Source organism: Diadema antillarum, unplaced genomic scaffold (genome assembly GCF_040938485.1).
Source record: "Diadema antillarum isolate AM-2024a unplaced genomic scaffold, OU_Dant_1.0 seq00001450_RagTag, whole genome shotgun sequence".
Classification (NCBI taxonomy): domain Eukaryota; kingdom Metazoa; phylum Echinodermata; class Echinoidea; order Diadematoida; family Diadematidae; genus Diadema; species Diadema antillarum.
In genome coordinates, this window is record NW_027272196.1 from 125,064 (window position 1) to 151,502 (window position 26,439).

At 38.6% G+C, this 26,439-nt stretch overlaps 1 pseudogene; it reads right to left on the reverse strand.

The window, feature by feature from the left end:
* Window positions 1-1,623: 1,623 nt before the first annotated feature.
* LOC139709561 (uncharacterized) lies at window positions 1,624-26,439 on the reverse strand (annotated as a pseudogene).

Sequence of the window (26,439 nt, forward strand, 5' to 3'; positions counted from 1 at the left end):
CTCTATGGAAAATCATGTACTGCATTACAAAAAGAAAAAATAATAATTACCATGCAAAACGCAATATGAAAATTAAGTATATCCAAATACAAAACGCGCGTAATATACATGTATCGACGGAAACTACAAGTGGTAAGTACATGGAAAGAAATTGGATTACTATCGCAAAACGAATATGATACACACAAAGTAACATATTTTACATACATACACTGTATTCGATAGGTGGACGTGGTGAGATACTGAATGTTACAAAAAGGCACATTCACATCTTTATTAGCATAAAATTCGCCAGAGTCTAAAAAATAGCGAGTCGGAAATAAAGTTAATATTCCACTTGGCAAGAATAGACTGTAACGCGGCAATGCATCAAAAGTTTCGTTACGGAATACGCACCCCGACAGAAATAAGACAAGCTATTACCTTCTTCAAAGTTACATAATGCAATGGCATACATTGTGTTAATGGCATTTAGCAGATCTACCACACACATTAGAATCATCACAAATAATGCATATGTTCTTAATGATTATGATCTACCAATCGGGTAGAAGTATGAACGAAAATGAATCTTTTATAAAATTGCGTTACGTTGGAGTACTCTATACTTCTCAATTTTACCTGACTGAATTTGAAGGATGAATAATTCGTCTGTGCAAAGCATGTAATAATGGTATTTTCAAAACATTTATGAAAGAATTTTTTTTTTAAACATGATCATCGGGTTAAGTGAAAAAAAAAACCGATGGATGGTTTGTCAGAAGTAACAATGGATCTTACTTTATTAATTTCGATACAGCATCTTACCTATAACAGTGAGCAAACTATGGAAATTTTGTTTTAAAAATTTTGAAACACTGATATCAAAATAATATTTCAGATGTGCCAAGATACAACATGAAAAAAAAAATAATGCTGTCTACATTTCACTGTGGTTTCGGAAGAAGACCGACAAAAACACACTTGCGATATATACTGAATAGACAAGATGAAAATACATGAACACCGCTGGGGGTTCTATTCGTTTTTATTCTAACAGAGAAAAATAGGACACATGCAGAAGGACACTGCTGCCTTCAGAGGCATGTGTCTGTAAACGACAAAGAAACGGAGCAAAGTGTTCTACTTTCGGTCAACCATTGTCTGTTTGAGCGCCAAATATAGCTGCAGAACATTGTAGAATACAATGCAATAATGATAATGATAAGGTCCTCTTTAATCACGGTGATATTGTCTCTTCAGTGACACCACTGCTCTAACGAACCACGCGCATAACTCTCATATAAAAACTCATCGAATTTCCGTCTTTGGCACACAGAATCTGAAAGTACTGAAAAGAGCAACGTTCTATGGATAAACTAATGATGAGATATACAAATACAGAACGTCTTCTAGTCAATCTGTTGAAAGCGAATAAGAAAAAAAGTACATCTGAAACAAATGTATCGGAATAAAACAAAAACAACACAAAAACATGAACCACCACAATGTGTGAGTAAGTAGTATGAGGAGCGAACGCGAAAGTAAAATGACATACACTAGAGGCACACTAGCATGTGCTGGTTGCTACATTTCCACATGTTTCAAGGTAGCAAGGAGGACAGCTAGCGAGGCAATGCATTGTTAAACTTTGAGAATTTTCCTGCCCGGGTAGAGCTCACCCACATTCGACTGATCCGCGTTCACTTGGGAAGGTTTCTTGACATCATTTTCCGCCCCGCTTTGAGAATTACCATTGGTCAGTTCGTCAGCGCGATGCTCCGCCTTCTTGTCATCCGAGCGAATGGGCGCGCTTTCTCGGCTCGGTGTCGGCTGCTCACTTTTCCCACTGCTGGTTGGGACTGTGCTAGCGTCAGATTTCGACGTGGATGCATCACCGTCGGGTGAAGATGGAGCGCGCTCCTTCTTGGTTGACGCCTTTCTCGGCTTCCCATTGGCTGCAAACAATAACGTTTATGTATGAAAGAACATTGTAGCCATATCACTTTTAAAAACGACCAAAAAAAAAAAAAGAAAGAAAAAGAATATTCAGTAAAAAAGAATTCTGTGGTGAAAGTTTGAATTGGAGTCTGCATCCTCTGAACGGATTAAAGGAAAAGTTTCAGCATAAATAAATCGAAAGGCAATATTTTCATGTCACACACACACACACACACACACACATTAAAGAACAAGCAAACATAGTACACTCGATATGAAGTAAATACATGCATTCTACATTGAAATCAACAATCAATAACAGTAATGAAATGTTGAAGTATTTGTCAGAACATCGGGTACTTTTGATGTGACATGGCGCTCACCTGCGCTGCTGGAACTCGTACTTGGCGTAGCTCCACCCTCTATCACCCTGTTGCTGTTCGGCCCACTCAACCGGCCCGTGTTGGCGCTGACCACGCCCACCGGAGACCCCGCCCCTCTGTTGTGAGATACCACTCCGTGGGACCTGAGCAGCTGTGCCTTCGTCAACAGGAATGAATCGTTTGTCTGCATGATCTTGTGGGCGTAGCCTTGTTTTGGCGGGACGCCATCCTTGTGGGATCGCGCAAGGAGGAAACTCTCGTCTGTTTGGGTGCCGATTCCGTCGATCTCAATTTTTTCGTCGCTCAGCTCCAAAGCGACCACGTTCTCGATGCCGAACAGCTCGTCAGATCTACCACCACACAGTGAGATGGTTCACTAGAATTATTTACAGTCTCTGACCTAACAAAATATTTACATACAGTAAAAGTACAGTGGACTTTCTTCATTGAAAGTATCGTTCAATTTGCTGGGATATTTGATTGGAAGATAAAGCAAATTTCGACAAAAAAAAAAACAACAACAATGCAAAATCATTACTGACGTGAATCATGGTTATACATCGCGCTCTTTATCTTGTGGTTGAAGATGAAGGAATGGGGATACATGATCAACATCGATGAAAAGGACAATATTTTGTTGTTTCATATTCAATTTAGAAAACTTACTACGTCCTCATCTCTGATAATAATAATAACAAGAGACCCGCGGGTCTAGCGCTCACCTGAGTATCGCAAGTTCACCTTTCACGCAGACACTAATCTAAATTATTCACAGCTCTACCAAAATTTGACCAGGCATTCTCAAGTAGAAGATGAAAATGTACAATAAGGGCCCAAATTTTTAAAGATTCCTTAATTTGGGGGGATTGCGGCCCCCTGGGGCCCCCTGGGGCCCCCTGGGTGGGGCATGGTGCTCTTTTTGATAAATTGAGATCCTGACCCCCTAGGGCTGCTACTTGCCAAGTTTGACGAAAATCCATCATGAGGTTTTCACGAAGAAGATGAAAATGTACAATTCAGCCCCCCATTTGGACCTTCCCAACCACCCCCCTCCCACCCCTGCCCCCAAGAGGGGCACCCCTGGATCTCCTATGAACAAACTTGAAACTACAGTCATTAATGTACTCACTCAAAGTATTATCTTAGCTCTATAACTTCTGACTCTAGAGAAGATTTTTAAAGATTCCTTCATTTTGGGGGTGTGGGCCCCCTGGGGCCCCCTGGGTGGGGCATGGTGCCCATTTTAACAAATTGAGATCCTAACCCCTTAGGGATGCTACCTGCCAAGTTTGGTGAACATGGGTCATGGGGTTCTCAAGAAGAAGATACAAATTTACAATTTAGGCCCCATTAGGACCCCTCCTCACCCCCTCCCCTGGGTCCCAAGGGGGGCACCCCTGATTCTGCCATGAAAAAACTTGAAACTACAGTCATTAAAGTACTAACTCATAGTATTAACTTAGCTCTATCACTTCTGGTTCTAGAGAAGAAGATTTTTACAGATTCCAAAATTTTTGGGGGTTTGGGCCCCCTGGGGCCCCCTGGGTGGGGCATGGTGCCCATTTTAACAAATTTGAGTTCCTAACCCCCTAGGGATGCTACCTGCCAAGTTTGGTGAAAATGGGTCATGGGGTTCTCAAGAACAAGATGAAAATGTGCAATTTAGGCCCCATTACAACCCCTCCCTACCCCCCTCCCCTGGGTCCCAAGGGGGGCATCCCTGATTCTGCCATGAACAAACTTGAAACAACAGTCATCAATGTACTAACTCATAGTATTAACTTAGCCATGGCTCGACACTAACTTTTTTGTTTGGTGGCCCGATGGGGCCACCAAAATCCTAAATTTCAAATTTTTGGTGGCCCGAGAGAAAAATTTGGTGTCCCGAAAAAAGAAACAATAAAAAACATTAAAAGTCTTTTAATGAGTCAAATATTCAAGTTTTATGATAGTAAGAATTAGAAGTTGGACATATCTACTCATTAATAAACTTCAACAAACTTGCAACACTCACTCTCGGGCACTCATTCAGTCCTTTTCATCCATCCTTTAAACAAATTAACTGCTAATTTCCGGCGCAAAAAGTTACGAATTTATTGACATATACTTTTCAAAAAATTTTGGTGGCCCGAGGCGGGCCACCAAATTTGCCCTTTTTTTAAATTTGGTGGCCCGACTTTCATTTTTGGTGGCCCCGGGCCACCGGGCCACCGTTAGTGTCGAGCCCTGACTTAGCTCTATCACTTCTGGTTCTAGAGAAGAAGATTTTTACAGATTCCTTAATTTTGGGGGGTTTGGGCCCCCTGGGTGGGGCATGGTGCCCATTTTAACAAATTGAGTTCCTAACTCCCTAGAAATGCTACCTGCCAAGTTTGATGAAAATCGGTCTTGAGGTTTTCAAGAAGAAGATGAAAATGTAAAAAGTTTACGCACGACGCACGACGCACGACGGACGACGCACGACGGACGACGGACGCCGGACGAAGGGCGATCGCAATAGCTCACTTGAGCCTTTGGCTCAGGTGAGCTAATAATAATAATAATAATAATAATAATGATAACAATAATTAAGCTTCAATAAAACATATAACAAATCAATGTTCCCTACACGCTTTACAATAACTCGAATCCATTTTACAATCACGTTATCACAAAAACAAATTTAACAAATTACATTCAAAATAACAAAAGAAAATAACGTCATATTAAAAGTAACAATGAAAATCATTTCATAAGTTGTCACGTCTCCGTTTTAACTCTGAACTGTGAACTGTATGAAAGACATACTTTCCGGTTCGGCCGCCCCTTTTGTTGAATAGGTTGATGCAACTCGCAACGATAATGGCCAGAACGATGATGCCTGCAATCGAGCTCGCCGCGATGATACCAACATAGAGATTTGCTGCGGAAAACATACACACACGCAAAAAATGAATAATTTCAATATCCCTGCATATCAAAGAAGAATCATCAATAATGTAATGGACGAGGCTTCAACATTCAACAACTTTCAAAATTCACCTTAACATTTATCTCACAGTGTATATACCTTCATAAACTCCTGATAAATGTACTTGACAAAAAAAAAAATGTCTTTACATTTGCACAGAAAGCGAATAATTAACAATTATTATACTAGAATTGACTGGTTGAAAACCTGACCATCAAGAGCGAAGAAAACACGAAAAAGAAATGTTGACATCATATAATTTATCGACTGTTCCTGACGTATTCATGTAGTTTCACTGCGAGACAATACTTATTATAAGCTCTTCTTTGCACTTGTACACATGCTTTGCGATCAACGAGTTCCTACAGTCTGCAATTAATCTCTAAAACTTTTGAAATTAAAAATGTCCAGCGCCATTAGCAAATCCTAACCAAGACGGCAAATTCGAACACTAAACCTAAATGGCGTCTTATCCATTTGTCTACTACCAGAATTATGTTCGATATCGACAAAATGTTACTCAATATATTTTCTATCATTTTAATCCAAATTGTGCAACAGATATGTTTTCACGCTTCTATAGGCGAGTATAACGCATTCAAATTTATGAATACCAATTTCCTCTATTAACCGAGTAGTAAGCTATTATACATCCATCTATACTTACTAAATGCACTGCAGGTCTCAAATATACTTTGCACGAATAAGCGTTATGTCGGGCAAACGTCACGCTCGGACAAGCCTTTCTGGTTTGGCAGATTAATCTTTCAAAATAGGCATTCATACATTTTGAAATATTAAAAGCTGGTATATTACTGCTCTCACTTTTGGCATGGTCATCGTCCGACATCTTGTGTCCGCAACGCGGTCCCCTAAAGTCTTCTCTGCACCTGCACGATGTAACGAAAGGAATTCCAGAAGCAAGATAAAACAGGTAAAATTTAATGTCGCAAACAATCTCTAATCAACAATTTTACTTAAAAAACAACCAAAAACAAAGAAAAACAAAAACGGGGGAAGGGGGACTTCCTTATTATACATGTATTTAGTAATTCCTCTCGAACTGAATAGTAGCTTTACACGAACAGGGACAAATAAACAAAAGAAATCACGTTTTTAGTCAATAATTAACAAATAAAACTGCAAATCCCTTGAAAGTTGTCATTCATGCTATTGCAACACTATAATAACATGATGAGAAGGATACAGAAAATTTTCGATTTTGTTTTAAAAAGAATTGACTAATGTGTGCAGATCATCGGGAGGCTAGTGTGGTGATGACATCATTTCATCAATTCACATACTGTAAGTGGCCTCGACCAACATCACTGCTAGAAATTATGTGAACTTTACATACTAATACCATAACTTTCAGTGTTTTATATTAACATAGTTCTTGTATACTTGTGTTGGTTTATAGATTTTCATTTTTAATCAAATTATTGCAGTCCACTTAAACATGGAAAGGCATTGAACTTTTAAAGGACAAGTTCACCTTCATAAACATAAGGATTGAGAAAATGCAACAATATTAGTAGAACACATCAGTGAAAGTTTGAGGAAAATTGGACAATCGATGCAAAAGTTATGAATTTTTTAAATTTTTGTGTTGGAACCGCTGGATGAGGAGACTACTACAGCTTGTGAGTCATATGCGTACAACAGTATAAAGAAAATATAAAAGAAAATTCAACATATTTTCACTTTTTTCGCATAATAAAAGAGCAATTGACTTGCCTCTTTCTAAAGGCAGGGGGAATAATATTACCCATAACATTTATCGGTAACGAGTAAGGGGAATGTGTACTTTTTTCAAAAGATGGAATTTTGTGAAATTCTCTTTATATTTTCCTTATATTGTTGTACGCATGTGACATCTAAGTTATTCATACACTGCAGTAGTCTTCTCATCCAGCGGGTATTGCACAAAAACTTCAAAAATTCATAACTTTTGAACGGATTGTCTGATTTTCCTCAAACTTTCAATGATGTGTTCTACTAATATTGCTACATTCTCTCAATCCTTATGTTTATGAAGGTGAACTTGTCCTTTAAGGTTTCACCCAAATGGTGTACATGATTTGGGTTCCTCTCTTAAAGTATTTGCACTGCAAAGAAATTCAAAGCTCTCTGCACTCTAAATAATGACGTTTTTGAGCCTTACATGCAAGTGACAGGGAAACTTTCGTCTATGCACTTAGCATCGTTGAGGCAGTAGTTCGTGTTGTTGGCGCACATGGCTATGCACTCGTTGCCCACTGACGTGCAGCTCATGTCCCGCGGGCAGCCCGTGATCTTGCAGGCATCGCTTATCCGCACAAATTTGGCTGTGACGTGTATTCAAGAAAACATGCAGATCGTTGATGACAATCCAATTTACCCTGCTACAAAAATGATATTACAGACAATTTCTCTTCTTCTTTAAGTGTGAATGTGAAATCAATTTCTCACGATGAGTATGTGTGATACAAGTGCAATGAGTATGCAGGATAAACGTCCAATATTGTAATAATGGCATGATTGTCTCTCTATGAGATATTAAAGGCCTGTCTACGTTCCTTGTAATCATTAGTTTCTGAGTAGGATCTATAGTTAACGTTCATTTAGTAAATCCAATGCTTATGACATTTTCGGCACAGAAACTGTGCTCCACACAACCACATCTGTATTGAATATAGTATGCGTGTTTACATCACGATCCGCAAGAATGTCGGGATGCAGGGGCGGATCCAGGAATTCCGTAAAGAGGGGGCGTGTTTGCAAAATTAAAGGGGGGGCGCACGCACCCCTCCCCCATTTTTTTCTTTTTATTTCTTTTGTTAAAAAAAAAAATAAAGGGGGGGGGGGTGCGCCGGTTGAGGTCCTCCCTAGATCCGCCCCTGGGATGAGTCAACGATTGTGCAATTAGTCAAAACTTACGTTTGTATTAACTAGCCAAATCACACACACACACACACACACACACACACACACACACACACACACAAATGCACATACACAAACACACATATAATAACGGAAATTGTTATCAACAAGCAACCATTTTAGGAGGGGTCATCCCACTAGACCGACACCGACGAGTCATAAAGCTCACGAGTCATACAGCCCATGAGTTTGACACTACGCAAAAAGCCCATGAGTTCGACACTAGGTAAAAATAGCCTACGACTTCGATAGATACAACATGGCACTTAATGTGTCGGTCTCTTGGGCCTTGTTAGCTTAGTGTCGAACTATGGGCTGTATGACTCGTGGGCTGTCTGACTCGTGAGCTTTATAAGTCATGGGCTGTATGACTTTTGAGCTGTATGACTTGTGGGCTGTATGACTCGTGGGTGTCGGTCTCGAGACGTGCACACTTTTAGGAGAGTCTAGTCTGTATACTGCCCATGCAATTACTACCATGTGGTCTCCTTCACGTATTGAAAAATAATGATAATGACACGGACGCAAAGGATTCTACCTGAGTAAGGTGCACTGACGTGAAGTTCAGTGACATTCAAGGTACCAAGGGTGTGGTTCCGCTCCACGATCTCATAAAGGACTTTAATCACCTCTCTTCGCTCATCGTCGGGCAGATGAGGCTTAAACTCCAACGTCACAAAGGCAATCAGATGATTGTCTTGACCAGAGCTTGAACCAATTCAAAAGGGAAAGTGAGACGGAACAATAATTATTCAAACAACGCCAACTATACGAACTTACCATTGCTCTGGGATGTCCTGTACAACATTGAAAATATGTTTTTCCAAGAAACACATTACTTTCTGTATCTTTTAAAGCATGATCCGTTTACTTGAAAGGATCATCACATTTCTGCGGTCATTTTTAGCTAATTTGATGTATTTTTTACAAAATCATACCCGACATGATGTGAGAAATGGATAAGTTATTGCATTAGTTAGTCCATACAGCCACAGCAGATTTAACTCTAAAGAAAGTCTGTCTGATAAAAATCATCCCAATTCAAGACAGAATATATTCGGGAAAATGTCTGTAACATGGAGTCGGTTTAGGTGAAAAGGAATATCCATAGTGAGTGCATGGTATGTTCAGAGATAAAAATACATTAAAATTAATCAAAAGCAATGATTTTCTGTCAAAATAACAGTGTGAATGATGAGTTTGCAAATAAATCTACTTTATTCATAAAATGTCTCCACACCTGCCTTTGGTTCTCATAACCACGAGTGTATAGTGCAAAGCTCGTATGGTTTGCTTCGTTCTCATAAAGTTTGTTACAAGGTGGTTATCACGTATAGTTGGATAAATAGTAACTATAACCAATGTTCTTTCCTTGTAGTTCTTATGTGGATTATTTGTTGGCTATACTTGCATGAGATAAAGCAATGAACAAAATTAACCCCTTATTATCTAATAGTGGCAAGTGTTCATCAAAAGAGTGAAATTCATCAAAGTTAGTACCGATATGGGAATACACTAAGATTATACAAATCATCACAGGTATAAATCACGAACGTTCCTCTGAAGAGATGGGCAATTACATCGTGTAAATCAGTTGTTATATGGTTCACCGGTTTCGAATTAAATCAAACACTGGCTCACCTAATCCCAGTAACGTTTGAGGTAGTATTGAAGTTGGGAATCCGCTCCCTCAATATAGCATCCAGCTGGAAGACAAAGAAATAGACAAAATATCTCAGAATCTACTCATTGCAACCTGCCTTTAATGCTGGCCATAAGTTGTAAATATTGAACTTGAATAATGTCATTTCACATCAATAATGTAACACCAATAATTTTACATCATCAATGTAAATAGGCGCTGCCAACATTCACACAAAATGAATGTATTTCAGTTGAGAAAACTATCTTTTAAAAGAAGCAAACAAACAACAACAACAATGGTGGAAGTATAGGGAATGGGATTGGTAGCCTGTGAGCTCAACTGTTGATGTTGTCTTTTTGATGTTGTTTTGTGTGTTTTTTTATTGTATATTTCCTTTTTTCTGTATGATTTGTGGATTATGTTGTGTTCCTGTTACAGTATTGTGATGTCACTGTTTTTAAGATGCACGGACTTGTGGAAGAACAGCCTGTCGCTGAAACAAGTGACTGTGTGGAAATAAAATAAATGTAATGAAATGAAACAATGAGGGTCTTAGATCCTTTTGTCCCGGCATGGAGAGATGATGACGCACTCGTAGATTAATCTTTACTCATACGAAAAAGATGAATTAAACTTTCTTAAGCAACTTGATAGCATTGCATGCTGTGGTAACGAATTGAACAACCTAACAACCATTCGTCGAGTTCTATTGGCCACAGTAAGACTGTGTATGTGTTGTTTGGAGGTTTGCATGGTGAAGTGAATGACGGGGAGGGGTTTGTGGTAACATCATAACGTGATGGTGTATAACGCAAAGCTTTCTCTCTCTCTTAAGAAAGTTAAATTCATAGTCTTTTTCGTATGAGTAAAGATTAACAGGCTTTCAATTTCATATCATTTGGTATTAGGTGTCACATGGGAATGAGTATACCATGCAATCATTACCATTATCTTATCCTTTTAAATTTGTATCTGCGCTGTGTTTGTGTTAGCACTGCTGTACAATATCAAGAAACAATACATCAAAGCATGTATTATGGAACAAGTACAGCAGTTTGATTGTAGGACTGGGATGAGACTATCTGCTTATGAATGTTTATTACAGACCCTGGCTATCTGAAGTGGCCTTCTCTCTTAGCTACCAGTCCACTCGGGAAGATGCCCTCATTACTTTCACGATACCAATGTTATAGGCCCTATACGGCGTAACCTTTGCCCGGACCTTTGCTTCGAAGCTCACAGACAAAGTCCCCACGTTTCCATGTAGCTTAACCTTGACCAGGTTGTAGGTTGATGGCTACTACAACAGGTAAGCCTACACAGTTTTCTTGTTTCATTTGCTTCGTCACTACACTTCATACGCTGAAAATAGGAGACGTACATATTCCATATACACGAAGAGAGATCGGAAGTACTGAGGTAGAACACTGCTGTTTTTGCGCCCGCTGCATGATGGGTCCCTTACAAACAGGGGTGGTATAATCATGCGTGACATTGTTTTAATCCAACGTATTAGCCAACCTGCGAGGTCTCAAGGGCTAGACGGGTGACCTTCTTGGCTTACCGCGCCCTATCCTGACACTATACTATAGGGTAGGCAAGAAAGCCTTAGGTCCTGAGGGTAAACACTGTTTATCATTGAGCGCACCGATTATGGAATCATCACATTCTGATGCATATGTACAGTTCAGTTGGATCACAAAACATCATACCATATAAAATTTCGCATTTATTCCTAAAATATAAGGAGATATCAGTAATTTTCTCATGAAACCATAACTGTAGATAATTCGAGAAAACCATTTTGATAAAACTATCGTTCACATTTTGTATATGTAACCATACTTAATATTGATTATACTGATCAAAAAAAATTACATTGGATGTTTCTATCTCTAAGTCACATTTTAGAACTATTTTGAAGCACTAAAGCTTTTTTTTTTCATCTGCAAATGGTGAATAGGGACTTTTTAAGAATGCGATAGCATGCACTTCTCCATTCAAGCACTATATTCCAAAGTGAGAGGATAAACTGTATCGGTATATTATTGTAGTTTCTCTGATGGCAAGTAATTCGAGGAAATGTTGATAATTGCTGCTGCATTCCTGTATATCAGTTGATCAAAAACAAGCTTTTGCAAAGAATAACATTTTCTGTTTTGATCTCTTCTGGTGAACTCGTGACCAAAGCGCGCAAAAGTATTCGTACGCTGTATAGGTTTTAGGTTTCGCGAACGTTTCAACCATTGCAATGACTTGGCCTTTGTTATAATTTTTTTTTAACCCATCGCTTACATGTTTAAATCAATCAAAGTGTAATGCCACCTACTGGATCTATCGACATTCTACCGGAATTAAACCAATAAACACAAAATTAAACACAAAGTGAAAAAAAAAAGAATAAGTACGTAAATCTTTTATCAACCATTTCTTTGTTCGTCACATACCATAGGGCTGGCTTTTTCTAACTACCATGCACCCTGATCTGCCCCGCATCACATGCATGAACTGCTACGTATTATGGGATCGTAATATGAAAGTCTTTTGGAAATCGAAGAACTGAAAAATACTCTACACATGTACATGAAACAATTATTATATACAATATGATTATGATGATGATGATGATGATGATGATGATGATTATGAATACACGTTACCATGATTGTCATCACACACAAACAATGTCTAAACTTTCCACATGGTGGTAAAATTTGAAGACACATTCAAAATGAAAAAAAAAAGAAGTCAAAAATCAAACCAGCCAGTGGGAAGTGACATTATTCAAATCTTTACAGTGTCATTATTTTCTTTTCAGCCACGCGTTTTGTGATGCACTTTTAACCTTTAATAAGACCCTTGCACTAAAACTGGTTCTTTTTTGCATTCTTCCACATTCACAAACACCTGATAAATTGGGTGCACGTCACGAGACCGACACCCACGAGTCATACAGCCCACAAGTTATACAGCTCACAAGTCATACAGCCCACGAGTCATACAGCTCACAAGTCATACAGCCCACCAGTTATACAGCCCACGAGTTCGACACTGAGTAAATAAAGCCCACGAGTTCGACATCAAGTAAAATAAGCCCAGGAGTTATACGGCTCACGAGACCGACAGTAAGCAAACAAAGCCCACGAGACCGACACTACACTTACAAGGCTCACGAGACCGACATTACGCAAAAGAGGTTCACGAGACTGACACTAAGCAAAGAAGGCCCACGAGACCGACACAAAGCAAAGAAGGCCAACGAGACCGACACAGTGCCGTATATTAAGAGAGTCTGGCCAACTCATGAATTGGACGCCATGTCGTTACCCAGCGGACAGTGCGCTTTAAGGTTTTAGCGCGTGCGCTTGGGGAACTAGCGTGTACGCGCAGGCGTCCCAAAGGCGCAAGGGACATACTGTCTGCAATGCTTAACTTTTTTTTTTCTTAGAGAGGGAGAGAGAGAAGGGGGGGGGGGGTAGGTTGGGGGAGGGACATTCTTTCATTCCAACCATGTTGAACAAAGCCAACTGTCATGGCAATCATTCTTACACATTCATATAGACACAAACACAAAGGTACATAAACTTGATGAATAATAGGCATAATTCCTTTATAGGTATATCATGATAAATTGCTGTAAAAAAAAAAAGGAAGTTACAATGGCGGGGTCATTATCTGTCACCAGACTGTATGCTATAAATATATTGTATTTAGCAAGTTGTCCAGGTAACAAGATTGTTGTATAACAAAATGATATATAAATTTACAATTCTAGCTGTGCACAGACGATAGACGAATTCCACAATTGTTAATGATTCGCACGTACATAACCATCAATTACCATCCTATTTACTCCCATATGTATGAAACTGGCATGAAGGCCTACTAGTACACATTAGTATGTAATTCAAAAGGAATACACTTATGTACAATGTACAACATGGCAACGTCATCGATAAGTGCGTATTAAGGTATGTAAAATGATCTCAAATTGTTTAAAAATAATTGTTAAGAGAAAGATCTGAAATTGAACTAAGCACAAGACAGTACCTGGATTACGTTATGAGGGATATCCTCGGTGGCACCCGCACCAAATTAGAACTACACTGCCATGATCATTGAATAGATATGTAGTAAGTAAAAAAACAAATGAAAATGTCCTATACAAGATAACGGCGACTGGTAGACCTCCGCCATATTGTTCTCTTAACAGGTCTGGAGTACGTCTTTCCAATGTTACACGAAAGTTTCACATACCTGGTAGAAAAAAAAATGGCGTGTTTGTCACAAAATTTAATGCGTCGAGTGTTTACTTTCCTTAAACTAGGTGTGAATGGATGGAATTTTATTGTTAAAGACTCGCAGACTGAGCAAGTATTAAGGAATTTGAGCATTTTTACTTTGACTAATCTATCTTTATGACAATTCAAATACTTTGAGCGGTCATTTTAAAAATATAGGGAAAATCCTGTCATGTTAGTATTTCACTTGACCTTTGACCATCATAGCCAAAACCTTTCCGTACGTGTCAATTTGGAGTGATGGTGGCATGCCAATACTGTTTTTTTTTTTATATACATTGGGTAATCCCCAAGGTATGGAGGAACTATGTAATAATATTTCAACAATAGATCACACCTGTAGATAGTAGAATTTCAACATTTTCCTAACTTTGATCCTTTGACCTGTAAAATGAATCTCACCTGGAACAGAAACGAGTTGCTACTCGATGACCAGATTTCTGGTCGCACTCTCATTTCCCACTTTTTCCTTCCTTTTGTGTTTGGATCTGCTTTCTCGTCGCACTCCGATTTCCCACTTTTTCCTTCCTTTTAGATCTGTCGGAAAGCGGTGTGCAATTACACTTGTGCCAGGTTCTTTCATGCAACGCCATGCTGCGCAGGAAGGCATGACGAATCTTCAGTTTATCCAGGGAGTCACCTCCCTAGTTTATCGCGGTAAGATAATAATATCAAAATATCTTTCGTGTATACCTTCTACTTCGATAAAGTAGACAACGGCAATGACAATTATTATACCCACTGCACCGTGACCAATATTGGGGACGTCCTAAAGGCAAGCAACATTAGCGCGTAGCTGCGCGAAATGAACAATGGGCACTGCGTGTGAGCTATGCTCGCGCCCGCGTAATTGACTTTGGTAACGACATGGCGCCTGTAGATCATGGGACCAGCTTTTGACCAATCACAGGCTTCAAATCTCATATGCCGAAAACCGAGTTGGCCAGACTCTCTTTATATACGGCACTGGACCGACAGGATGAACAGCGCCACCTATGGACCAATAAATTGTATAGGGTGTCCTGATAATAGCATAGGAAGATATGAGAGATGGAAAGAAGAGTTGCCATCTCCGGCAGGGTGTAACCCCATCAGTTGCTCCCCCCCCCCCCCCCCCCCCTGAAATGATCAGGATCTTTAATTGTGTTTGCATGGGTGTTTGTTTGTGAAAAAAAAATGAACAAAGTACAGTAAAAGTGTGTTACAGATCTTTCCATAGTAAACCTGCGAGGGTGTTGAATTAGTATTAATTAGAAATAAAAAATAACGTAATAGTCTATTAAGGTAGCGTAAGGGATTCGGAAAAAATTAGATGCATCCATGAAAACAGCTATTGTATTTCACGAAAAAATGTACTGTTTGGAGGAGAATAACACAAGCCACAAATTGAGGTGAATCCTTCCGATATAAAACATTTTAATCAGTAGCATTACATTACAGTTACAGAGAAAATTACAAATAGATCTTACTGCAAAACTTCCAAGCAGGAGGGTAGAAAATCTAAAATAGAATAAGTAACTAGTGAATCGGGAAAGAGAAGAGGTAAAAATTATATCCTGTCCATCTTCTAGCTAAAAACTGGGAAAGCCTATTAAAATAGCACGATGGCATTATCAAAGCTCTAAAATTAATCCGTACATCGTTCTTGCCCTCTTTTTAATTCATTTGTGGGGTTTTTTTTTGGTCTCTTTTTTTTTTGGGGGGGGGGTGATGAAGAATACTAATTCTTCTATTTCTTTGGGGGGGGGCATGAAGAATACAATTCTATTTTTCTACTTGATAACAATGTCGCTCCCTGACACACTTGCCCCCCCCCCCCCAGAAGTATGTAGAAATACATGCTTGATGTCGTTCATTAAAATTTACAAATTACAACCGCCAGTATGTTATTTTTCCGTTCATGGAACACCCTGTACAGGTGATTGACATGTAGATGGCGCTGTTTATCCTGTCGGTCTCGTGGGTCTTCTTTGCCTACTGTCGGTCTCGTGAGCTTTCTTTGCTTAGTGTCGGCCTCGTGAGCCTTTTTAGCTTAGTGTCGGTCTCGTGGGCCTTTTTTGCCTACTGTCGGTCTCGTGGGCTTTCTTTACTTAGTGTCGGTCTCATGAGCCTTTATTGCTTAGTGTCGGTCTCGTGGGCTATGTTTGCTTAGTGTCGGTCTCATGAGCCTTTTGTGCGTAGTGTCGAACTCATGGGCTGTATGACTCCTGAGCCGTATAACTCGTGGGCTGTATGACTCATGGACCTATTATTAATGTCGGTCTCGTGGACCGTATGACTCGTGGGTGTCGGTCTCGTGGGATGCCCCTGATAAATCAACCCAAGAGGGCCGCAACAAAATAAAATTCCATTCATAACAGAGGAAAGGGCCGCTCAAAAAAAGGAATCTTATCCATAGGACTATAAGTGTTCTTACCGAGGATGTAATGACGTTTCTCAAAAGGGGACCAGCTGAGCTCTCTCTCTTTCCCACCAAAGTGAATTTAGTTCTGAGGTTCCTCCATACTGGTTCATTTTGGTCGCCATCTGTAAATTTATGCAGGAAAATAAACAATACACATGCGTCATCCTCGAGAGGAAGTCTCCCAGTATATTGTGAAAGGGTGAAAGACAACCGCCGCTGTATATCGGACCGCTCGAGGACAAAGCCGTGTGCCAGAAATTACGTCATCCTTTATGCCTTACGAGTTCAATTCACAGGGGCTACACACAATATATTATTAATTAACCCGTTGGTTACGGGTCCCGAGTATAGTCGGGCAACTGTTTAGGGAAATGCGTGTTTTAGCATGGCCTCGGACTTAGCATACCCCTCGGCATTCATTAAAAATAGTTATCTCGTCGTTATGTTATGTTATTGTGATGCAGGCCCCTTCCTATGTTATATTGTCATGTAGGGCCCCTATATGAATAACAGCGTACAACCATTCACGATTATATACCCTGTTTGAAATAGGACGAAAGAAGGAACAGATTTTTAAAATTTTCTTAGTTTCAAGTATTAAAAACGTTGAATTTCGAAAACTTGAATGAACTAGTCTAATTGAATGACGGATGTAATCATTGACGTTTTTGTATCAACTAATGAGAACAATAATAAAAATAGCAGATTCTCCGACAACAGAAACAACTGAAAAAATATTCATATTCTGGGACTGCCTTTCGTTTGGACTCACTGTTATTCGTTTTACTGTTCACTGACTACCGAGGGTGTGCAAGACGTATCCATGAAAATATGCATTGGTTTCTGTTTTATAGCATCTGTAATAAATGTGGTCGACAACGTTGCTTTGAGAAAATCAGTAATTCAATTAAAACAATAACATATGAGTAGGAACTAATTATAATCATACAAAAGAATCTAAGTAGAAATAAGAATGAAAGTATAATTCTGTAACTTTATATCACTCTGTGAAATTTGTTCAGTTCAATTCAGTTCAGTTTTATTTTGAGAAATTTCCATTTGTATATGATTTTGTATAGATTTCTTGAATGCTAAGATGACACGGAGTGTATTTCCCCTGTAAGTGTTATCATTAAATACTACGGCGTAACGCTATTTGCTAGTTAAAGGGATTGTATAGTTATGGTTGAGACTTTATTTCAAGTTTCTAACATCTTTTGGTGAGGTAATGAGAAACCTCTTATGAAATATGAAAGAGCATGTAATTCTATGAGAAATTCAATGTTTATTTGATGAAATTTGTTTTTAAAATGGCTGAGATATATCCAAAACGGAGCGATTGTAATGAAGTGTGGGAACCACCTTTTATTACGATCGCTTTGTTTTACTTTGTTTTTGGATGTTTCAGTCATTCCAAACCCGATTTTCATCAAATAAACTTTGAATTCCTCTTAAAATGGTATGCTCTGTACTATTTCACAAGTGTTTTCTTAGTATCTCGCAAAGAGTTTAAAGCCCAGTTCTCATCTCCACCAATAACATCCCTTTCAAGTTACCTCGGTCCATTGTTCCAGCGTCTACTGTCGTCATGGCGACAGTAGTTTCGGCTTGCCCCAGTTCATCTCCCGCCATTGTACTGACATCTTGAGTGACGAAGTACACTGTGGCTTCCTCGAAGTCTGTTCCAACTTCCGTGGTGCTTTTCAGCTGATCTACAATTCAAGTGATGGACAGCGACATAATTGATTCGCAGACACACCCGCATGATATATTTTATGATCGGGAAAATGATGGGGAAAATGATGGGGAAAATGATCGGGAAAATGATCGGAGAGTACTTTCTATAACAGACAGACCGTAAGATCGACGTGCGAAAAAAAAAAAAAACAAACATGCACGTTAGACACAACGGTATGCATGATGTATACATTAGATCGAAATGACTCATCGGCAGAAAAAGCCTCCTCCCCCAAACAAACAAGCAAGCAAGCAAACAAACAAACAAACAAACAAAACAAAACAACAACAACAACCAATCAGCCAACAAACCAACAACCAAATTCTTCTGGGTAGCAATATCAATGCCAGCGATGGCGGGAGAAAATGTGCAATATTGTTAAGTGGGAGATCGGTAAAGTGATGAAAGCTTCACTTCATCTGATTTGCATATCAAATAAGCTTTTGGACTTTTCATGAAAACATTGGGATGTTAAAATTCCGTAGTCTGATTTATGGGCGATTTTAGTGAATCTTTTAAGATTTCCGCGTTGTTTGCAATTATTCTTACTCATTTTGGTCAACTTCAAAAAGAGAGTGTCCTTCCACTTTCTTTATTTGATATCTAGAATGTCAGTCAGCATTATCCTATACTCCCTGGAAGAATCGATTTTATTACTTTACAAGGGTTTCAACAAACTGGAATATTTAATTCTTCTGTCAATCTGTGTAATAACATATCTTTGATTACAATCTAAAACTACGATTACAAAATAGGTGGTAGCATTAGCCTATTCACAGATTATTGAGCAATCTATCGATATTTGAATTTTCAATAGTAAAGAAATAGACAACACAATAAACATAATTATCAACGAGATGAAAGCTACTGTGAGAGATTTTCAATACAACGATGTAAGGGGCGAGTCGATGCAAACCAACGCTCCTAACGAAATTTGTATGTAATTATACTATCACAAACATTTATACCGGGAGGTGATTTCGCCTCCCTGTTCATATTGTTGAACATATTGCACTTGATTTGTAGACATTTAAACAATTATACGCAAAATATTAAATATAACATCTTGAAAAGTACACATTCTACAATGGATGTCCACCTAATCATTATCAAGACATAAAACATTCACCCTCCTGCGTTTGAAACACACCAAAGACACTAGCATACACATCCACAACTGGACAATTCTTCCACGAATACTCTGCAAATTTTCTCCTTTTTATCTTTGAACTAAGAAAGAAAAGATAAACTATTGTAAACAGAAAAGGTGTCTCAGAATCAACAATGTAGTATGATTATTGTGGCATATTTAATATAAACTATTAAGTGTTGAAAAACATTTTCTCACAACTCTTGATGCATTCTTTACAGCGACATCATCGGAATCCAACAAAATTTATGGCCACTTTCATCGTTAGGAACAATAAACGTTCGATAGGCCGACCACCCTCCTCAGCTGCCAACCAATCGCATTGCAGGTCCACAGGTATCATCTCCACTGTTTACATTCCTCGCAAACAATCGCGAACTCAGAAAGTATTAAGGTTAGTGTGAGCACGGAGTCTAACCCATGTTGTGCGACATATTTCAAGTCAGTCACTGGAAGTTGACTACTCACTTTCAGCATATTTTTCATTTTCCTCCTTAAAACGAATTCTGATTCCCCCCCCCCTCTTTTTACAATATCGTTAGTACAGTCAAATTTAATATTATGGTGAAGGATTGCAATTTTGATGTGGAAATATCTCCTTTCTTAATGTCCTCGGTCGGTAGATGTGCTGTATATATAGTGGCATGCATAGCATGATGGTACCTAACATCGCGTTGGCCTATACTTGAATAATCAATGAGCTTTATAGGCTAATAGCCTCATATACATGGCATCTCCAATGGCATAATGGTGCACTGCTGGCCAGACAAAAAATTAATATAAATCCCAACTCAAATCAAGATTTCCAAGATGGTCGTCAGTAGATGGCGAAGAACATTTCCGAACATCTGCCGATGCATCAATCTCCACTCGGAGATAATCGGTCACCGTCGAAGTCAGGCGTAAACAAGTTGAGAAGACGGGCTTAATCCTAATTGATTGGTAACCTAATTCGCTGCCGGCGTCAACGGCAGCTTACAATTAAATTAGAACAACGCTAAATATGCTAAAAGGGTAACACGAGATACCATAGGTGGACGTACCAGTCTCTTAACGTGTCTCACTGAGAGGCTTCTCCGGACATCAGCAAGTTTGGATGCATGTTTGTGGTAGATGGGCATCCATACATTGAATTTATCTACAGTACAGATATGCGAGATTACCAAGTTGCCCCGCAAATAAATACATGTGCGAGTTCTGGAAGGGAAGGCTACATTTAGAAACAACTTGTCGTGGATTCGTCTTCGGTAATTTTCCCTTATAAGAATAATATAAACTGGAGGATACAATAACAGTCAGATGAGATTGAAGTGAGGGAGCTCATACGCGCTTACCTCTTTTTCTTTTTCTTAAAAAATAAATAATAATGACGTACCGATTGTAAAGGGAGAGAAGTTGACGACATGTTCACAAGAAAGAATATGACGGAAGCAGCAATGCTCATTCGCTCAGTATAATTATAGTGGATAGGACAAAGCCTTTATCTTGCCCGTTCCGTCAGTAACCTTACGGAAAGGGGAAATACGGGAATGCGGGAATTTACTTTTTCTCGTCTTAATAACTGCCATCATCACCGTATCTCTTCCTGCCCACATTACAACGCAAACACTCCCTCAAAAACAACAACATACAAACAAACAGACAAACAAAGAAACAAACACACAAACACACACACACACAACATTTACAAGTTAATGATAACACTTTAATCTCCGAAAATCCGTTTTACATAGTTATCAATATCAATATTCATCAGACCTCAACAATTCATCACAACATAATCATAATAATTAGTGACCTTGTATAGGACTAGGTATACCCATCATGTTAAATATAATCATTTCATTGATATTATGTGCACTGTCATGGAAAAATAATGTTTATGCCTCAATTGTACGTAAGACTTAAAGAATTACTAATAGTTATACATGTGGTATTTTATTTGAATCAATTTTCAAATACCTGTCGCAACTGTCGTGGTTTATAATTAGTTTAATGTTTTATTACATTATATAATTTGAATGGGTTTCTCCCTTACTTCTTAATCACAGTACCGGGGTATCTGAAGCACTTCGAAATACCTGCTAATTTGCACATGATTATCATTATTTGAATGTTTTATCAAATGATTAAATTGTTTGTGTTTTCCTTTATTTTCTGGCAACAACTATACCACAACAAAATGTCCGCGTTGAGCCTTATTGGGCCTACATTCGTACACATTGACGTGTGAATCTTTCACATATTTACTAGTACAAGTACAGAGAAATTAACCCTATATGAGAAACGCAGCAAATACAGCAATTTTCGTAGGACGCATAGTGAAGTTTGAAGAAAATTGGACAATCCATTCAAAAGTTCCAATGAATTTGTAAAGTTCTCGTGCCGACATCGCTGAATAAAAAGGCTGCAACAGCTCGTAACATCATAGCAGGATTTTGGAACAATATAAATTGAAAAAGAAAGAGAATTCTATGTTTTCCTTTTTTTCTGAAATGATGAAAAAAAAAGTCTTACCTCTAAACAAGGGGATTAATATCTATGTCAGTAATTCTCTTTCTATTTTCCCGATATATTCACCAATTCAAGTTTTCCTTTAACGAGTAAAATGGGATATCAGGGATAGAGATTCAACAAAATCTTTTTACGCGTGGTAACAGTGAGAAATTCCCTTTCAAGCGTGATGAATGAACAATCATCAAAGTATAACTACACTATTAGAAATAAGACTACTACTACTACTGTAAAACATTAAAACCTCACTGGCTCAATAATTGTTGTATTTAATCACAACAATATAAAAAACAATATCAAATCATATCGTTGCATTATCCTTGGGCATATCTTTTCAATATTGTTCGTAATGTTTGGAAAAAGCTCATAGTGGATGAAACATTTATTTTGCATCTTGCCATGATGAGCTGAAACACATTCAAGATCTGAAACTCCTCGTGACATTCTTATGACTTTGAGGTTTTCGCTGCTTCGGGGATGATGTCGTGGTTTAACCCTGTCATCACCAGTGGAAACTACAATGTACTACATGTCCATGATATTTATGAGTCAGAGGTCCTGGGGGTTAAATGGGCTCATGAAAATAACCAAGACAATACGTCGTCTGTCACTGACTTACATCCCACTGAGCATGTACCCTGACGACTGAAGAAGTACATACTGGCGGTCACGTCAGTCGAATCTAGTCTGGCATACACCGTACACGGGGTCAAGGGCGAGTTAATCGAGAACAGGTGGTGAAAGGAAACCACATTCCTAATATTTGGAAATTAATGATAAACTTATTTCTTTTCAAGGTTGGATGGAGAAAAAGTGGAAATATGAGTTTGCAGAGCGCCGGCAAATGGAGGGCAAACGCGTATACATGGTGCACATTATACGTGTACGTTACCACAAATGACTAGTATTAGTGAGGAGCTACTAGGCAAGCTTAGTGCATTTACCTCCTTGGATATTATGATTACATTGTCATGCTTAGTTACATCATAGTACCCCATGTCACATACAGTGCACTCTTTCGATAAGAAGCTGCCGGTCCCAAGGATTCCGTTATAACGGGAGTCCACTGTAATAATGTTTAATGTTTACGATATTGTCTGATTTGAAGCCAGTATTATCTGGGGACAATTGTTTTCATAAGGGCCCATTTTTCTTTTATTATCTGGGGAAAATTATTTTTATAAGGGCCAATTTTTTTAAATCATAAACACATCAACAATGTGACAATATCCACGGAAAGTTTATAATTGAAATGGTGAGTAAGGCTTCAAGGACAAGAAATTTATTACTACCCAGTTAGTTGCAAACGTACCAGGGAGGTGGGGGAGAGACATCATGACTGTACTGCATAACTTCAAGCACACCTTTGCAGTTCTTTGTCTTTTCCTGGCACAGGATTTTCTTTTTGATATCTTTATAATACACACATATTGCATACTGACACGTCCGGAGAAATATCGGTTTGGCGCGCTTATGCGATGTGATCTTCAGAAGTCATTAATCATGCGATAGAACACCTGCGGCAGAGAGAATGGCGTCCTACTCACTAGTAACTTAGCAGAAGTCTGTTGAACCATGGAGCTACTAAACACCGTAGTAGCTCCGTAGTAGCGTGATAGGTGAATATTCCTTACTTATGCACTGTATCAAGATATTCACCAGTTAGTAGTCATTTCACATACGAACGAAATAATAAGACCAAATTGAATGAAAGTAACATATACGTTGTGTGAAGTGACAAATGACTGTATTACAATAAGGTGAATAAAATCATATGGGTCATAAGGTTCGTTAGTCTGAACTTTATTTCATATTTGGAGTAACAAACATTCAGAATAATGAACCTTCGGAATGCGGCCACAATGTTCGAATAATATTAAACCCTATTTCATTTTCGGATTAACTATCATCTTGGTATTTATACAAAATTCGTGTGTAAATTCGGAAAAGCGAACCTTCGGAATAACGAATCTGTCACACATTCTAACGCCAAGGTATGGGAATGGTTACCGTACAGTTTTGGTTCAGATGGGGTTTGAGGTTTCCTACGTTTTTTGTTTGTTTTTTGTTTGTGTGTGTTTTTTTATGATTGTTTGAGATAATGAGAAACCTCTCATGAAATATGAAAGAGCATATAATTGTAAGAAGAATTCAAAGTTTATTTGATGAAAATTGGTTTTGAAATGGCCGAGATATCCAAAACACAGTAATCGTAATAAAAGGTGGGACCCACCTTTTAGAACATTTGCTTTGTATTACTTTGTTTTTGGATATCTCACCCATTTCAAAACTGATTCTCATCAAATAAACTTAAAATTCCTCTTAGAAACGCATGCTCTTTAAAGTGTCATCGTTGTATCTCCCAAAAAGTTAAAAGCTTAATCCTCACTGGCACCTCAACCACTACTATACCATCCCTTAGTTTAATACAGAACGTCCATTTTAACCGCATCTCATATTTCAACTATTAGCAGTTAAAGGACCATGAGTACATTTAAAGACTTTTGATAACTTTATAACTGACATGAACAATGACATGCGACCAGAATATGGCTCAAATTAAAAACAAGTTTTGCTGGCACTGAGTCATACACACAAAAGGACTTAAACCACTTGGAGCGCTGTGATTTCTGAAGCTTGGTGGGTTAAAACACCACTATAGCGTCTTTACAGGATGATTTTAAACAAAATATAAGTACCAAAATCATTGACTAAGCGCCCTGGTATACCGACAAACGAAAGCACCTTGACGCGATTTAATTGTTGGTATTCCTCAAATATCCACCAAGAATAATAATAAATTATATCAAAGTATGTTACGTATAACATGAACCTGTCGTTGTCGTTGTAAGAGTTGTAGTTTGTCCATCATTGTCCCCTACATGTGCATGCGACATCAAAAAATCATCAAGAATTTTACGGACGTCATGACTGTGATCGAAATGTTTGCCCAACATTATCGTCGCCGAAGCGACGCACCAGTCAAGGAGCTGTCAGTCGGGACCGGGCGGGGCTCGCTAATTGTCACAAAGATAGCGGGTGCCCTGAAGCAAAGTCAACGCCTTACCTCCATCTTTGAAGACATCGTTGAAAAGTCAAGGACGATATAAGTCAATGTTACTACGCTTGATATGCCACTAGAGCCCAATTACACAATGTGTCTTCTGCAAGCAACTGGTGATTTAGATATGACGTTTGGCGTAGTGTTTCATAATAAACCTTAGCGAAGGATTCACTCGCAATATCAAATCGCACTCTGACTTACGAGTTTTCTTGCGAAGGTTCGGGTGGAGTTTGGAATACAATAGGTCTAATTGCAAGGTAACTTTCACTGTAACTTGGCTCGATTTCTAACATCTTGATTTTCTGTTCAAATGAGAATGGCCCTAATTCATTTATTTTCCTCAATATTTGTTCACTGTCGTTATAGTAAGCATTGATTATTTCAATGTGCTACCAATAACAGGCACAAATGACGGTTAGAGACTAGAAATATGCCAAGGGTCTTTATGGTAATTTGATTCTTGCAATTCAGCAAAATGACGTTAGGGGACCCTTTCAGAAGTTGGATCATTCTCCCATTATACAGCGATAATAGCGTTTAGTTCGTTGAACAATCTGGATCAAACAAAAAATAGGATAATCTAGGATGTCAAGTTTGCAAGCATTGAAAGTTGCAGTATTGTAGTTGCAGAACTAAGAAATTAGCTGACTGGTGACTGTTCAGCCGCTTTCATTGAAACTGCAATTATGTATTCTACATATCGCATTGTGTGTGTGTGTGTGTGTGTGTGTGTGTGTGTGTGTGTGTGTGTGAACTGCCTTTTGAAACGACGCGTCCTGCTTACGATGTTACAACTTCACTCTGGGGACAAAACTGTGGAGAGTATACGCATACACCACTCACACATTACAATTACATATAGTTATGATTTATGTAATTGATATATCGTATATGATAACTATATATAATACATGTATATACTAAATATGAATACATTAAAGCATTTAGGACCGATTTATTTATTCATTCATTTACTTCTAACTAGAATAAAATAGGCTATTGTGTCAGGGAATTCAGGCAATGAGATAGATACGGCGAAAGAAGGTGAGAGCTAAAATCGAACAGATAGGGCACGGAAAGCCTATATACAGGGACTGAAACAAACATTGAAATAGTTATCAACATGACGGAGGTGGATTTCCTTGCCAATTATGTTTTCGTCTTTCAGTTGTATCTCATAGCACCATTCTAGAATGTTGCAAAATAGTGAGAGCAGTGCAAAAACAGAAAATGAGTGAGTCGCGTTTCCGTTTGCACAATACAAAGACATAAAACATTGACTTGAAAATACCGTTTTAAGGTACATGGCTGATGGACAAGAATATAGCGATTAACTTGCAAGTTCATTGTAGCCCCTGTATTCATTCAATATTCTTACCAGCCGTTGAAGGCGGGAGAAGGCAGCTGAATACGACAAGGATAAAGGCACCAAACTTGGTCGACAT